The sequence below is a fragment of the Mobula hypostoma genome, chromosome 25 (assembly GCF_963921235.1).
Source record: "Mobula hypostoma chromosome 25, sMobHyp1.1, whole genome shotgun sequence".
Taxonomy (NCBI): Eukaryota; Metazoa; Chordata; class Chondrichthyes; order Myliobatiformes; family Myliobatidae; genus Mobula; species Mobula hypostoma.
In genome coordinates, this window is record NC_086121.1 from 5,883,695 (window position 1) to 5,899,953 (window position 16,259).

The following is a 16,259-nucleotide window of genomic DNA, read 5'->3' on the forward strand; positions in this document are numbered from 1 at the left end:
ACTGGCACTGGATTTGGTCTGCTTATATTTTCCCCATTTATGAACATTGGATACTGAGTGATAATAACAGTAAATACTGTTTGTAGTTTAGTGCCTCCATGAATATTTATTTCTCACTTCTTTTTAAAATATTAATATTAATAATTTTTGAATTGGTTTTCTAAAATACTTCATTTATTTCAATCTCTCTCTGTTATTCTTTTAATAACAGCAAACAATGATTATTGGTAAATAAGCTGCAGAATTCATCCTTTGTCCTTAAGAAAGGACATAATTATTGTTCCTAATTCATTAATTAGTGATAATCTTTGCTCAAAATCACCAGGGCATGCGAGAGAAATTTTTAGAAGATTATCGACAATTTGTGCACACTCCCTCAAAAAGGTTTCTCACCCTGGTTTAGGTTGTCTGCTGAGATCAGAATAAGTGTTCAGAACCTCCACAATTCAAATTTTTATTTATTTTTTAGCACTATGTTTTTACACTGGTACCTTGGCGTCATCATTTCAGAGGAAATGTCCTGAATCCAACACATAAGCATCATTACAAAGGAAGCACGGCAGCGCCTCGAGGTTCTTAGACGCTTGAACAGATTCAGCATGCGATCTAAAACTTAGACAAACTTCTATAGCTGCACAATGGAGCGTATATGACTGGTTGCATTATCGCCTGGTATGGAAACACCAATGCCCAAGAATGAAAAATACTTCAGGACAAAGCCCTCTCCACCAATGAGCACATCAAGAAGGAGTGCTACCACAAGAACACAGCATCCATCATCAAGGACTCTCATGCCCTCTTCTCACTGCTACCATTGTGCAGAAGATACAGAAGTCTTAGCTCCCACACCACCAGGTTCAGAAACAGTCATTATCCTTCAACCATTACACTCCTGAACTGGTATGAATCACTTCACTCAGCTCTGAACTGATTCTACAACCTCTGGACTCACTTTTAAGGACTCTACAACTCATGTTCTCAATATTATTTGTGTATGTATGTTTATATGTTTTTAAATATTTGCCCTCTTTTACACATTGGCTGTTTGTAAATATTTGTTTGTCGTCTTTCTTTGAATTTATTTGTTCTATTGTGAATGCTTGCAAGAAAATAAATCTGAAGGTAGTATATTGTGACATACACACTTTAAGTAAAGTTTCTGAATGAAAATGAAGGGCATTTGATAACCAGAATTTACTGCAAACAACATACAATCAGTGGCTGCTTTATTAGGTACACCTGTACACCTGCTTGTTAATACAAATATCTAATCAGCCAATCATGTGGTACCAACTCAATGCATAAGAGCACACAGACATGGTCAAGAGGTTCAGTTGTTTTTCAGACCAAACATCAGAATGGGGAAGATATGTGATCTTTGACCATGTTGGAGTCAGATGGGGTGGTTTGAGTATCTCAGAAACTGCTGACCTCCTGGGAAATTTACTCACAGCAGCCTCTAGAGTTTACAGATAATGGTGCAAAATGCAAAAAAAAAAAACATCCAGTTGTTCTATTGGTGAGAATGCCTTTTTAATGAGAGGGGTCAGAGGAGAATGGCCAGACTGGTTCAAGCTGACAGGAAGGTGACAGTAACTCAAGTAACAACACATTACAACAGTGGTGTGCAGAAGAGCATCTCTGAAAACACAGCACATCAAACCTTGAAGTGGACAGGCCACAGCAGCAGAAGACACACCAGGTTCCACTCCTGTACCTAATCAAATGGCCACTGACTGTATACTTGCACTGGGAAAAGTGACTTTGAATCTGCCAGTCTTATCAGCGGGGATTTTATTTTACCATGAATTTTCTTTATCCTCTGTCCCTCTGCATCATCCATCTCAGTGATGTGGTTCCAAGCTGTCAAAGCATATTTGAATAGCGCAGTGCCATTTTTAAAACCATAAGATCATTTTTATCCCCTGAAATAGCCTAATAATTTCAAATACCAGATTAGTGCAGATTAGATTAAGATGCATAACTGGGAATGACAATCAAAAGAGATTCTGGCTTGCAGTTCTTTGTTCGGTTGGGAAACAAGCTATAAGAATACTGAGATCCCTACCACCAACTCTTCATCATGTATGAAGTGCCAGTCTCATTATATGCTTTACTTTTTAAACTTTGATCGTATATGCACGTTATTATTTGTGATAAAGGGCGGTACCATAGCATAGTGGTTAGCACAACGCTTTACAGTACTAGCAACCAGGGTTCAATTCCCGCTGCTGCCTGTAAAGGGTTTGTATATTCTCCCCATCCCTCCTGGTACTCCAGAACTAGAGAGTACAGCTTCAAAGTGGAGGGGGTGACCTTTTAGAACAGAGGTAAGGGGGAACTTCTTTAGCCAGAGAGAAATGAAGCTGTGGAATGCTCTGCCACAGACTGTGGTGGAGGCCAAGTCCGTGAGTATATTTAAGGCGGAAGTTGATCGTTTCCTGATCGGTGAAGGCATCAAAGGGTATTGCGAGAAGTCAGGTGCATGGGGTTGCGTGGGATCCGGGATCAGCCATGATGGAATAGTGCAGCAGACTCGATGGGTTGAATGGTCTTATGGTCTGAAGACGTACTGATTGGTTCGTTGACTGGTGATTGTAAATTGTCCCGTGATTAGGCCAGGGTTAAATCGTAGGTTGCTGGGCCCACGCCACACTGCGTATCAATAAATAAATAAATACATCTTACCTTATGTGTTGTGCATGAGTTATATGTACTGTGTTGTGCACCTTGGTCCGGAGGAACATTGTTTCCTTTGGTGATATATGTGTACATGGTTGCATGACAATAAACTGAACTTGAATATAAAACTTGCTATTGCTACAAACTTAATTATATTATAAAACACATCACTCCACCCTTCCACAGTGACCCACAGAGAGAAAAACACACACACAGCATTCTTCGTTTGGTATTATCTCACAGTCTACAACGGAGAGGTATTAAGTCAATAACCAGAACTGGAAAATAGAAAATACTAATTCTTTAAAAATATCTGCAGATGCTGGAAATCAAGAAGATAAACAGATTCTGCTGGAAAGACTCTGCAGGTCCTGCAGCCTCTGTGGAAGAAGAGATTTTCTGATGAAGAGTCTGTCACCTGCAATACTGACATCCTCCCTTCCCTCTTCTTCAATTCCCCAGACAGGCCTCTTATCTCTTCTCTTCACTTGCCTATCACCTCCCCCTGCTGCCTCTCCTCCTTCCCTTTCTCCCATGGTCCACACTCCTCTCCTAACAGTTTCCCACTTCTCCAGCCCTTTACCTTTCCCACATCACCTCCCAGCTTCTTTCTTCATTCACTCCTCCCCTACCCACCTGGTCTCACCTATCACCCTCCCCCACTGTCTTATCCTGACTTCTTCCACCTTCCTTTCCAGTCCCAATAAAAGGTCTCAGCACGAAACGTCAAATGTTCATTCCTCTCTGTAGAAGCTGCCCGATCTGCTGCGTTCCTCTAGCACAGGAGTTCCCAACCTGGGGTCGATGAACACCTTGTTTAATGGTATTGGTCCATGGCATGAAAGAGGTTGGGAACGCCTGGTCTAGCATTTTGTGTGTATTCAACTAAAAGTTTTTTTTCTCCTGTCTGGGTGTGAATTTTGTTGAGTTTCTTCTGTGGATTCACAACTGCTGAAAGATCACAGTATCAATCTCATCCTTGGAAGTTAACAATACCCACTGTGTCTACACTTCTGACCAGCGATGAAGGAGTTAAGAAAAGCTCTCAGAAGAAAAGTGCCTAGCCAGAAGCGTCATTATTGGCAATCAGCAGAGGGACAGGCATTTCAAGGTAATGTTCCAGTCTTTTCATGCCGTTTTGCAGGCACTCATTAATTATATACAGGATCTTCTTTTATCAAGCCAAAGAAAGCTACTGGAGACCTGCCATTAACAAGATAATACAATCTCATTCTCAGTCTCTGAGATACAGCACTCTGCCAAGTATTAGGGTCCTTGATTGCTCGAGAAATACTTCATGAAAAGTCAAAATAGGAACTATTTTCTATACATAAGATATCCAGGCAGAAATTATCAAATGCACAGGAGTACACTTAGTGACACTTTACCAGGAGCCTCCTGTACCTAATGAAGTTTCCACTAAGTGTACACTCATGGTCTTCTGCTGCTGTAGCCCATCCACTTCGAGGTTCAAGTGGTGTGCGTTCAGAGATGCTCTTCTGCACACCACGTGGTTATTTGAGTTGCTGCCGTCCTCCTGTCAGTGTTAATATTTCAGAGGAACCCTCCTGGGACCAGCAAGGAAGTGCAATTACAGAGAAAGCACAGCAGTGCCTCTGCTTCCTTAGAAGTTTGCGAAGAATCGGCGTGACATCTAAAACTTTGGCACACTTCTACAGATGTGTGGTGGAGACTATAATGAATGGTCGCATCTCAGCCTGGTATGGGAAAACCAATGGCCTTGAACGGAAAATCCCGCAAGAAGTAGTGGACACAGCCCAATCCATTACGGGTAAAGCCCTCTCCAAAACTGAGCACATCAACATGGAGCGCTGTCTCGGGAAAGCCGCATCCATCATCAGGGACCCCCACCACCCAGGTCATGCTCTCTTCTCGATGCTGCCATCAGGCAGGAGATACAGGAGCCTAAGCACTCACACCACCAGGTTCAGAAACAGTTATTATCCTTCAACCATCAGGCTCTTGAACCAAAGGGGATAACTTCACTCGCCCCATCACTGTTCCCTCAACCTATGGGCTCACTTTCAAGGATTCTTCATCTCATGTACTTATTTATTTATAATAATAGTTATTATATTTTTCTCTCTTTTCTACTTGCACAGTTTGATGTCTTTTGCACAACAGTTGTCCATCCTGTTGGGTGCAGTCTTTCATTAATTCTGTTGTGTTTCTTGGATGCACCGTGTATGCCCGCAAGAAAACGAATCTGAGAGCTGTACATGGAGACATATACGTACTCTGATAATAAATTTACTTTGAACTATCTGGCCATTCTCCTCTCATCTCTCTCATTAAGAAGGTGTTTTCACACACACAAGTTCTGCTGACTGGATGTCTTTTTGTTTCTCACACCATTCTCTGCTAACTCCAAGAAATTGTTCTGTGTGGAAATCCCAGGAGATCAGAGCTAAACAACAACTGAACCCCCTGGCCATGTCGGCATACTTGTATGCACTGAGTTGCTGCCACATGATTGTCTGATTAGACATTTGCATTATTGAGCAGATGTACCTAATAAAGTGGCCACTGAGTGTAAAAAAACACCCAGGCAAAAATGATTATAGACACAAGCACATACCGTAAGTGTTGTCTATTCACACACAGCAGCTCTCTTAAACACTGAACTGAGTCACAGAGAAATACAGCACCGAAACAGGTTATTTGGCCCATCAAATCCTGGCTGACTATCAATCTCCTGTTTACACTAACCCTAAATCATCTCTTTGGGTTAAACTCAAGAGATTCTGCAGATGCTGCGAATCCAGAGTAACACACACACACACGCAGTCCTGTCCAAGGGTCTTGGCCCAAAACACCGGTTGTTTATTCCTCTCCACACACACACTGCCTCACTTCACCATTTTGAGTGTTATCCTTTTTTAAAATTTTCCTTACACTATGTACTTGTGTGTGTTGCTCAAGATAGAAACTGAAGTCATTTTTACTTTCAGGTGTGGCTGCATCTCAACCAGTAGATACCCTCAATATGCACCTGCTTCCCTTTCTCCCATGGTCCACTCTCACTCCTGTCAGGTTCCCTCTTCTTCAGACCTATGTCCTCCCAGCTTCCTACTTCAACCCCTCCCTCCCGCTACCCCCGTCCTTCCCTGCCAGCATCACATACTGGCTTCTTCCTCCTTCCTATCCAGTCCTGATAGAGTCAGCACAGAAACAGGCCCTTCGGCCCATCTAGCCCATGCCAAACCATTTAAACTGCTACTCCCATCAACCTGCATTGGGACCATAGCCTCCATACCTCTACCATCCAAAGTTCTCTTAAGCTTTGAAGGGCCTCGGTATGATTGTCTATTCCTCTTCATAGATACCGCCTGATGTGCTGAGTTCCTCCAGTGTTTTGTGTGTTGTTCCGGACTTCCAGCCTCTGCAGAATCTCCAGCTCCCCCCAGATCCTCCCACTCATTTACACCAGCAGCATCTTACAGCAGCCAATTAACCTCCCAAATGACACACCTTTAGGATGAGGGAGGAAAACAGAGCACCCAGAGGAAGACCCACGTGACCCAGGGGAAGTACAAACTCCACACGGACAGCTCCCGAGATTTGGATTAAACCTGGGTCCCCAGAGCTGTGAGACAGCTCTTCTACCTGCTGTAAGACCATGTCACCACAAATCCTCGGCACTTTTGTTTACATAACTGTCTGTAAGGAGTTTTTGTACGTTCTCCACATGAGTGTGTAGATTTCCTCCGGGTGCTCTGGTTTCCTCCCACATTACAAAGGTGTACAGTCAGGATTAGTGTGAACATACGACGGTGGCGCTGGAAGCGTGGCGACGCTCACGGGCTGCCCCAGCACATCCTTGGACTGCGTTGGTTGTTGATGCAAAACGATGCATTGCACTGTACGTTTCAAAGTTCAAGTAAAGCTAATCCAACTTTTAAAAAGTATGACCTTTATATATGGGGCTTATTCCGGCATTTTTTTGCGACAGGAAGACTGACAGGATTCCCATCATTTGAAAACAAAACACACATAGGCAGCTGCGATTATGGTTGGCCATTAGTATCTGGTTATTGTCCGGGATCTGCAAGACCCAAGGAAGGGCCCAGCGAACATACAGGTAAATGAATCTACTCTACACATCAATAATGACAGCAGCCAACAATCCATTTAATAAAGTGAAAATTAAATGCTCTTTCTTATTGATTTGCGAAAAAAAAGCATAAACATTTCTCTAACTCTCTAATGAAACTGTCTGCAATCTTTATGGAGAAGCAAATTCTCCCCATTTATAATATAAACAGCTGTAACGCGGTCAGCCTTAGCGACAACCAGTTAGATGTCATTAATGGTACTTGCCTTTAATACATACTGTACCAAGCAGTGCACAGTGTCAGACTGAAGCAACCCACATCCAGCTCTGACTGCACAAAAACCCTGCTGATCAGAAAGTCTATGTGGCCCCCTCTAACAGAAGGCTGAGCAATAGGACATGAGCTCTGACAAGAGGGGAAGGAAAAGCCCGCAAGATCTTCTCTCAATATTACTCCGAACTCTCTCAGTGCAACACAGCTCATCTTTCCATCAGAATAAATGAAGAAAATTTAGCATTAATTTATCATTGACAGTGTACAGCCTTCATCCTCTTGTCCGTATTCTAATCTCCTATTTGCCCTCTGGTGTATATGAATCACAGACCGAAAATCCAGTTACGTAAGCCTATAAGGACTGGGAACCACTGTATAGCACATTCATTTATTATACAGCTAAAAGCAAAATGGCTCTTTCTGCCCGGCTGAAAAACATAAGTATTTTGAAGGAAAAGCTGATTTTAACACAATAAGCTGGTGAATCTTCCAGGCAGGTTGAAGCCTCTTACAGATTTTGTAAAAGGCTAAAATATTCTGTAAAATCTCTGCTGGGAGAATAGGCTGGCAAAGCTGAACACATCCAAGAACTATCTCTTGTTACAACTGCTCTAGCAAACAAGTTTCATTATTGAAAACCTAATAAACTTAATAAACTTCCTAAAATTCTCCACAATATGAATTTACTTTATTTCCAATTGGCGAAGATGATACAGGAAAACTATTGAGATGGCAACTCTTTGCATGTAGCTCCTATGGGAATTCTCGCCATTAGATTTCTGAATGAACAATGCACCTATGTACTCTACCTCACTATATTTTCCTCATTTTTTGCACCTACTTATTTGTTTTATAAGTATATACAACATTTACTGTAATTTATAGTTTTATCTTGTATTGCAATGTACTGCTGCCACAAAACAACACATTTCACAACACATGCCAGAGATATTAAACCTGATTCTGATTCTAAAATGGAATTGTAAATTCGGGCACATCATTAACATTTTAAACTCAACACATTCTACTTGTACAGCAGAAGACACCACTGTTCCAGAAGTTATTTCCCACAGTTCAATTTTTTACAGTACGAATTTCAATTAATAATTTCCCAGTATTAATAATCAGCATTATTCAAAAAATTGATTATTTCTCAGTAATCAAACATTAACACACTTTATGATTTTGATAATACATCGCAATCTTCTACAAACCTTCACAATGGCAAAGCAGGTCCCAAACGAAGTATAAACTGCAAAAAAGCAATTTCAGCTTACAAGCATAAATCATAAAGTGAGATAGTTTCTGTGAGATGGTTCCAAGCCAACAATCTCAGGTTTGTAGATGATGGTTATAAACTCCCCCGGATAGTTTATGACATCATCTGCCCAGCTCAGCGGGATTACTGCCTGGTAATCACTCACAGGTAGACATTATTCTCTAGTTAATACAGCTTAACGAATGATCCAGCTACTTTTATGCCAGAATGGAGAAGAAAGCTCTTTTCGAGTGCTAATTACTTTGTTTGAAGTTCTTTTACTTCAGAATTATCTTCCTCTTGGCCTGTGCCTGAACATGAAAACAGAATAAAGCTCTCTGCATTGTTAACCACTTGAAAGCAGATGCACCTGGAGTTTATACAAACAACTACCCTATTTTCACAGATCATCAGTACATGCTAATTGTAGGATTTCACAAAACATTTCTAGTTCCAAGTTCAAGTTTAATTGTCATTCAACCATACACATGAATGCAGCCAAACGAAACAGAATTCCTCTGGGGCCAAGATACAAAACACAGTACCAACAGTCACACACAGCACATATAACCTATCTGTGAGATAAACTAGTTACAGTAAATCTGAAAACAGATAAAAGTATTTTATTTTATTTAGAGAAACGGCATGGTAACAGCCCAATGAGCCCACTCCACCCAATTACACCCATGTGATCAATTAACCCACTAACCCATATGTCCTTGGAATGTGGGAGGAAACCAGAGTACCCAGAGGAAACCCACATGGTCACGGGAAGAACGTACACTTTCCTTACATACACCTCTCATTCCATGATGAGGACATCGTCAGGCTGCAGGGACAACACATTATATTCCGTTTGAGTAGCCTCCATCCAGTTGGCATGAGTATCGATTTCACCTTCTGGTAAAAAAAAATTTCCTCCCCCTCCCCTCTTCTTTTATTCCTCACTCTAGCCTCTTAAATCTTCTCAGCTGCCTCTTACCTCCCCCTGCTGTCCCTTCTCCTTCCCTTTCTCCTATGGTCCACTCTCCTCTCCAATCAGATTCCTTCTTCTCCAGACCTTTACCTTTCTCATCCACCTAGCTTCACCTATCACCTTCTGGCTAACCTTTTCCCCTCCCCCAACCTTTTTATTCTGGCGTCTTTCCCCTTCTTTTTCAGTCCTGAAGAAGGGTCTTAGACTGAAACGTTGACAGCTTATTCGTTTCCACAGATGCTGCCTGACCTGCTGAGTTCCTTCAACTTTTAGTGGATGGCATGGCAGGAACTGAACCCAGGTCACTTCCATGCCAACCCAATACATTCTATCATTCTGTGTCAGTTTTTGCCTGTTTATCAGAAGCCATTACCTCTGAGTCTGAATCTAGCCGCTGCAGCCCAGGCCTTCAAAGGCTGTGGTTTGCAAATGGGTCAGTGTACAGAGAGCAGAAGAAATCCGAGACTCTGCTCAGCAGGAGGTAGTAAACACCAGACAAATTGTTTATCATAAATCTGCGACTGAGGAAACTTTATTTGTTCATCTGTGGATTAAGAGTTACCAAGGATTACGAGGCGAGTGGGGGAGGGTGTGGGAAGGGGGTTTGTTTTGCTCGTTTTCTTTTATTGATTTTGTTGTTGCTTGCCTTGTTCTGCTAAGCATTATGGGTATGCTATGTTGGCACCAGAAAGTGGGGTAACACTTACAGGCTGCCCCCAGCACCTCCTCGGGTGTGCTGATTGTTAACAAAAATGACACATTTCACTGAATCTAAATCTAAATCCAAAGAGATGAATTTACAAGTTGTGGCTTCACAAGTAAACTTATATCATCAGATGGAAAATCGTCTTATGAGGTGAGTTTACTTGCGAGACTACGAGAAGACAGTGTTCTCAAAGGACTGAGTACTCAATAGACAATAGGTGCAGGAGTAGGCCATTCAGCCCTTCGAGCCAGCACCACCATTCACTGTGATCATGGCTGATCATCCACAATCAGGACTCTTTTCCTGCCTTCTACTCATATCCCTTCACTCCGCTATCTTCAAGAGCTCTATCTAACTCTTTTTTGAAGGAACCCAGAGAATTGGCCTCCACGGCCTTCTGAGGCAGAGCATTCCACAGAACCACAACCCTCTGTGTGAAAAAGTTTTTCTTAACTCCGTTCTAAATTGTCTACCCCTTATTCTTAAACTGTGGTCTCTGGTTCTGGACTCCCCCAACATCGGGAACATGTTTCCTGCCTCTAGCATGTCCAATCCCCTAATAATCTTATACGTCTCAATCAGATCCCCTCTCATCCTTCTAAATTCCAGTGTATACAATCCCAGTTGCTCCAATCTTTCAACATATGACAGTCCTGCCATCCCGGGAATTCAGGGCCAATCTATGATTCCATTCTTCAATATGCTACTGAGGAGTGATTTCATCAATAAAAAAATGGCCAGTCGTATCATAAGCAAAGAAATGTGCAAGTTCAAATTCATTGTCATTCAAAACTTACAGGTGTATACCACCAAACAAAACAATGTTCATACCGACCAAGGTGGTCAACACAGTACATACAACCCACACACAACGCAAACTAATATTACCACAAATAAATTCACAACTAATAAGGTGCATTTACAACACAAGTAAAAACGTAAACAGCATAATGCTTTCTATGCGATGTGACTTGGGTGGATGTAAGGAGTCCAGTATTCTCAAGGCCTAGGGGAAAAGCCTTTGTTAAATCTGGCTCGCAGGAAATACAATGTTCAACTAAGCATGAATTCTTTATAGAAGGGATATGATGAATCTATTTTGTATGTTTTTATACGCGTGTGATAAATAAAAGAATCTGATCTGACCTGAAGGACAGTTAGGCATGAAGAATGTGGTGTAAACGTAGTCCAGATGACACCAAACCAAAAAAATCCAGGATGTAGCTACACCAGAAAAACCTGATAGGTTAAATAATTTTTCCCTAAATTCGGGAGCAGTTGAGTGGATAATAATTAAATGGAGGCTTAGCACAAAATTGTTACTTTGAGTGAAAAAGCAGGTTCAGGTGAACCGCCGCCTGTAGGGTGCGTTGCAATGAAGCACACCCAGAATGCTAACGTATGTCGGGGAAGGAAGACCCCCATCTCAACCCAGTCGATTCTTCCTGTAACACAGAACATAGCACGGCATGATTTTCTGCCAGCTCTTTAAGACCATAAGACAGACGAGCAGAAGTAAGCCATTCGGCCCATTGTGTCTGCTCCACCATTCAATCATGACCCACTCCAACATCAATCGAAACCTTCCCTCCCGCAGAGCCTTTCACTTTTCTATCATCTATGCACTGATATAAGCATTTCTTAAATGTCTCTAATGTATCTGCCTCTACACCACCCTTAGCAGCAGCCACCACTCTCCATGTAAAAACTTAACCTCCACATCTCCCCCTATATGCCTTCTTCCAATCACTTTAACATTATGCCCTATCGTTTTGGCCATTTCTGCCTTGGGAAAAAGGTGTTGGCTATCCACTCGATCTGTGCCTTTTATCATCTTGTACACCTCTATCAAGTCACCTCTTCCTCCTTTGCTCCAAAGGAAAAGCCTTAACTCACTCAGCCTATCCTCAAAAGATATGCTCTCGAATCCGGGCTGCATTCTGCTAAATCTCTTCCACGTTCTCCCTAAAGACTCCACATCCTTCCTATAAGTGACACCATAAGACCATAAGACAAAGGTGCAGAATTAGGCAATTCCTCTCTAACATTCTATTGTGGCTGATTTATTATCCCTCTCAACCCCATTCCCCTGCCTTCATCCTATAACCTTTGACACCCTGACTTAGAAAGAACCGATCAACCTCTGCTTTAAACATATCAATTGATTTGGCCTCCAGAGCTGTCTGTGGCAATGAATTCCACAGATTCACTACCCTTTGGCTATCTCATTCCTACTTACTCTGTTATAAAGGGGCATCCTTGTATTTGGAGGCTGTGCCCTCTGGTCCTCGACTCCCACACCATAGGAAACGTCTTCTCCATGTCCATTTTACCAAGACCTTTCAACATGCCCTCCCCTCAATCTTCTAAACTCTAGCAACTAATAAATAAACTCCAGAATAAATAACACACAATGTCTTCTAAGGTTTGGATATGGAATGTCAGCAACTTACTTCTTGTACATCTGGTTTTAACTGAAGGAGTTTCTGTAGGACAGAGATTAGGTCTGGAGTAGAGAATGACACCAGAGCATTGAAGACTGGACCAGAACTGAACACTCTACTCCAGGACTCAAGACCCACAACATTGTGGTTGACACCAAAATAACAAAGCCCATCACAATGCTCCCGAACATGTTGAGAAGGACAATAAAATGCCATCCTTGCCGACCGCACCCACATTATGTGAAAGGACTAAGCACTGCATGCAACACTCAGACCTCAGAATGGATGGATATGCTACCACAGTAAACCATCAAGAAAGATACCACTGCAAACTCTTGCTCACTGACAGGTGGCTGTTCATAACCATATATATATAACCATATAACAATTACAGCACGGAAACAGGCCATCTCGGCCCTTCTAGTCTGTGCCGAACCCCTACTCTCACCTAGTCCCACCGACCTGCACTCAGCCCATAACCCTCCATTCCTTTCCTGTCCATATATCTATCCAATTTAACTTTAAATGACAACATAGAACCTGCCTCAACCACTTCTGCTGGAAGCTCGTTCCACACAGCTACCACTCTCTGAGTAAAGAAGTTCCCCCTCATGTTACCCCTAAACTCTCAACTCATGTCCTCTTGTTTGAATCTCCCCCACTCTCAATGGAAAAAGCCTATCCACATCAACTCTATCAATCCCCCTCATAATTTTAAACACCTCTATCAAGTCTCCCCTCAACCTTCTATGCTCCGAAGAATAAAGACCCAACTTGTTCAACCTTTCTCTGTAACTTAGGAGATGGCAGCATCAAACCTGACAAGAGCTACTCTTTTGTGACTTTACAGCAAAAGTATAGAAGGTTGAAATTTTAAAAGTGTGGTGGTTGAAGTAAGGCTATTACAGTGCCAGAGACCCAGGTACAATTCCCACCACCGTCAGGAGTTTGTGTGAGTGCATGGATCTCCCCCAGGTGCTCCGGTTTCCTCACGCATTCCAAAGATGTATGGGTTAACAGGTTATAGGTCACATGGGTGTAATTGGGTGGCATGGATTTGTTGATCCAGAAAGGCCTGTTACCATGTTGTATCTTTAACTAAAAATATATAAATAATAAAACAATTAAATAAAATATGTCTTTAAACTTAGCATTGTGTTTGAGCCTCAATATCTGGACTCCCCAACTTCCCTGGGATCTGATATATTCAAGTGTCAGCTTGTGCTGCTGAAACTCAAGGGTTTCTGCCAGCCTGTTTATCAAAAGCGTGAAATATTACGTGATCATCCACTAAGGCCTCGTAGGCGATGTCTAATGGGTCATTTCAGGGTGAATTAGAAAAGAAAAATCTCTTAGCCACTTTCCCCAAAGTTGTCCTCAGGATTCTGTGGGGAATCTACATTGGCCAGAGCTGACCTATAAACCGCAGCTTCCCAGAGGTAAACCAAGGTTAAAATGTGTGTCGCTGCGGGTAACACTCCAGGGCCTGAGTCAGCTGAAGCTCAATTGAGGCCTGGATCAAGCAGATGACAAGCTTAGACAGATAAGTCTTGCTTATCGGCATGTACAGGGAGGAAACACAAGAAAAAATCTTCATTAATCACATCCTTAGCTGTCAATACCTTCATCCCAGTCAAAGCAAAATATAATGACGTCAATAATAACTGTTCAGATCCGTCCACCGGGGGATGAGGTGATTAGCCACGAGCCAAGGCTGTTTGGATTCCTGAGAGGAGGGGTGGGTTGTGGCATCTGGAGAGGAGGAGGAGACAGCACAGAACCCAGAGGAAAGAGGGGATAGAAGAACACAGGAAGACACCGAGCCAGAACGTGGACCAGTGATTCTGTAGAGAATCGTGAGATCTGTCAAGCAATGTGCCAGCTGCAAACGGACATCTGTAAATGCGCACAGAAGTCCAAGAGGGGCCAGAGATCCTTTGGGGGGGCAGCACGATACCACATAGTGGTTAGCCTAACGCAATTACTGCACCAGCAATTGGGGTTCAATCCCGCTGCTGTCTGTAAGGAGATTGTATGTTCTCCCCATGACCACGTGGGTTTCCTCCGGGGGCTCTGACTCCCTCCTGCATTCAAAGACGTACCGTGTTAATTGGTCACAATGGGTGTAATTTGGCGGCTCAGGCTGGGAGGGGCTGTTGCTGTGCCGGGTCTCCAGAAAAAATAAAAAAAGGTCAGATGTGTGTATGCACGCCACACACAATGTGCTGGAGGACTCTTGATCAAAACCCGAAACATTGATTGTTTATACCCCACCATAGATGCTTCCTGACTCACTGAGTTCCTCCACCATTTTCCCATAAGATATAGGAGTAGAATTAGGCCATTTGGCCCATCGAGTCTGCTCTGCCATTTCAACACGGCTGATCCAATTCCCTCTCAGCCCCTGTCTCCTGCCTTCTCCCCATAACCCTTCATGCCCTGACTAATCCAGAACCTATTAAACTCTACCTCAAATATACCCAATGACTTGGTCTCCACAGCCCCCTGTGGCAAGGAATTCCACAGATTCACTACTCTCTGGCTAAAGAAATTCCTCCTCAACTCCATTCTAAATGTATGTATAACCCTGATTTGCGTGTCTTGAGTAATGCAAACTTGTTCAAAGTTCAAAGAAAAATTATTATTAAAGTACGTATATGACACCATATACTACCTTGAGATTCATTTTCTTGCAGGCATTCACAGTAGAACAAAGAAATACAACAGAATCAATGAAAAACTACACACAGAGACTGACAAACAACCAATGTGCAAAAAGACAAACTGTGCAAATAAATAAATAAGGCAGAGTTAGTGTCTGATTGCTGATATTGATCCAGTGAAACAGGACTGTCTCACCCATTCACCTGGTCTCACCTCTCACCTGCCAGCTTGTATACCTCCCCTCCCCTTACCTTCTTAATTCTGGCTTCTAAGCCCTTCCTTTCCAGCCCTGATTAAGGATCTCAGCCAAAAACGTCAACTGTTTATTCCCCTCCATGGATGCTGCCTGACCTGCTGAGCTCCTCCAGCATTTTATGTGTGTTGCTCAAGATTTCCAGCATCTGCAGAATCTCATGTTTAAGATGTGTGTGAGTGTGTGACAACGTTACTCTACACTCCAGCACCAGACTCTCAGCTATGTCCAGGCCAGTTCTGCCCAATCCTGAGCCCAGGGAATAAGTGCACTTCACATCTGGCCCCCCTAGCTTCACCAAAACCTAGCTGGCCCTCTTCATTTGAAAGGGATCACTCACATTCTCCTTTTGTTTCTTTGGATTTTTTAATCATTGTTTTGTTTCTCAATGATTTCTGAACATCTCTAATGATCAGGGGTAAACCTCAGATCTTCAGGGACAGTTTCTTCCCCTCCGCCATCAGATTCTGAAAAAAACAATTAACCTATCTACGCTACCTCGCAATTTTATTTTCCTCCTCTCTTTTTACAGTGCTTATTTAATTTAGTTTGATTTGATTTTTTTTTTATTTAGAGATACAGAACGGAACGGGGACTTCTGACCCTTCGAGCTGCGCTGGCTAGCAACCCCCAATTTAACCCTTGCCTAATCCAGAGACAGCTTACAATGACCAATTGACCTCCTACACAGTACATCGTTGGGATGTGCGAGGAAACTGGAGGAGCCGTAGAAAATTCCATAGGGAGGACAGATGACGTCAGAATTGAACTGCGCACTCTGACGCCCTGAGCTGTAATAGTGTTGTGCTAACCGCTACCGTATAGTATACTGTTTATGTATACTTTTTATTGCAATTTATAGTTCTTAAAAATTTACGAGGGGTGATTGATAAGTTCGTGGCCTAAGGTAGAAGGAGTCAATTTTAG

At 42.6% G+C, this 16,259-nt stretch overlaps 1 protein-coding gene across 11 annotated transcripts in view; it reads right to left on the reverse strand.

Moving 5' to 3' along the window:
* Positions 1-16,259, reverse strand: part of samd11 (sterile alpha motif domain containing 11) — a 324,631-nt gene that overhangs the window by 165,536 nt on the left and 142,836 nt on the right. The window lies entirely within an intron of this gene.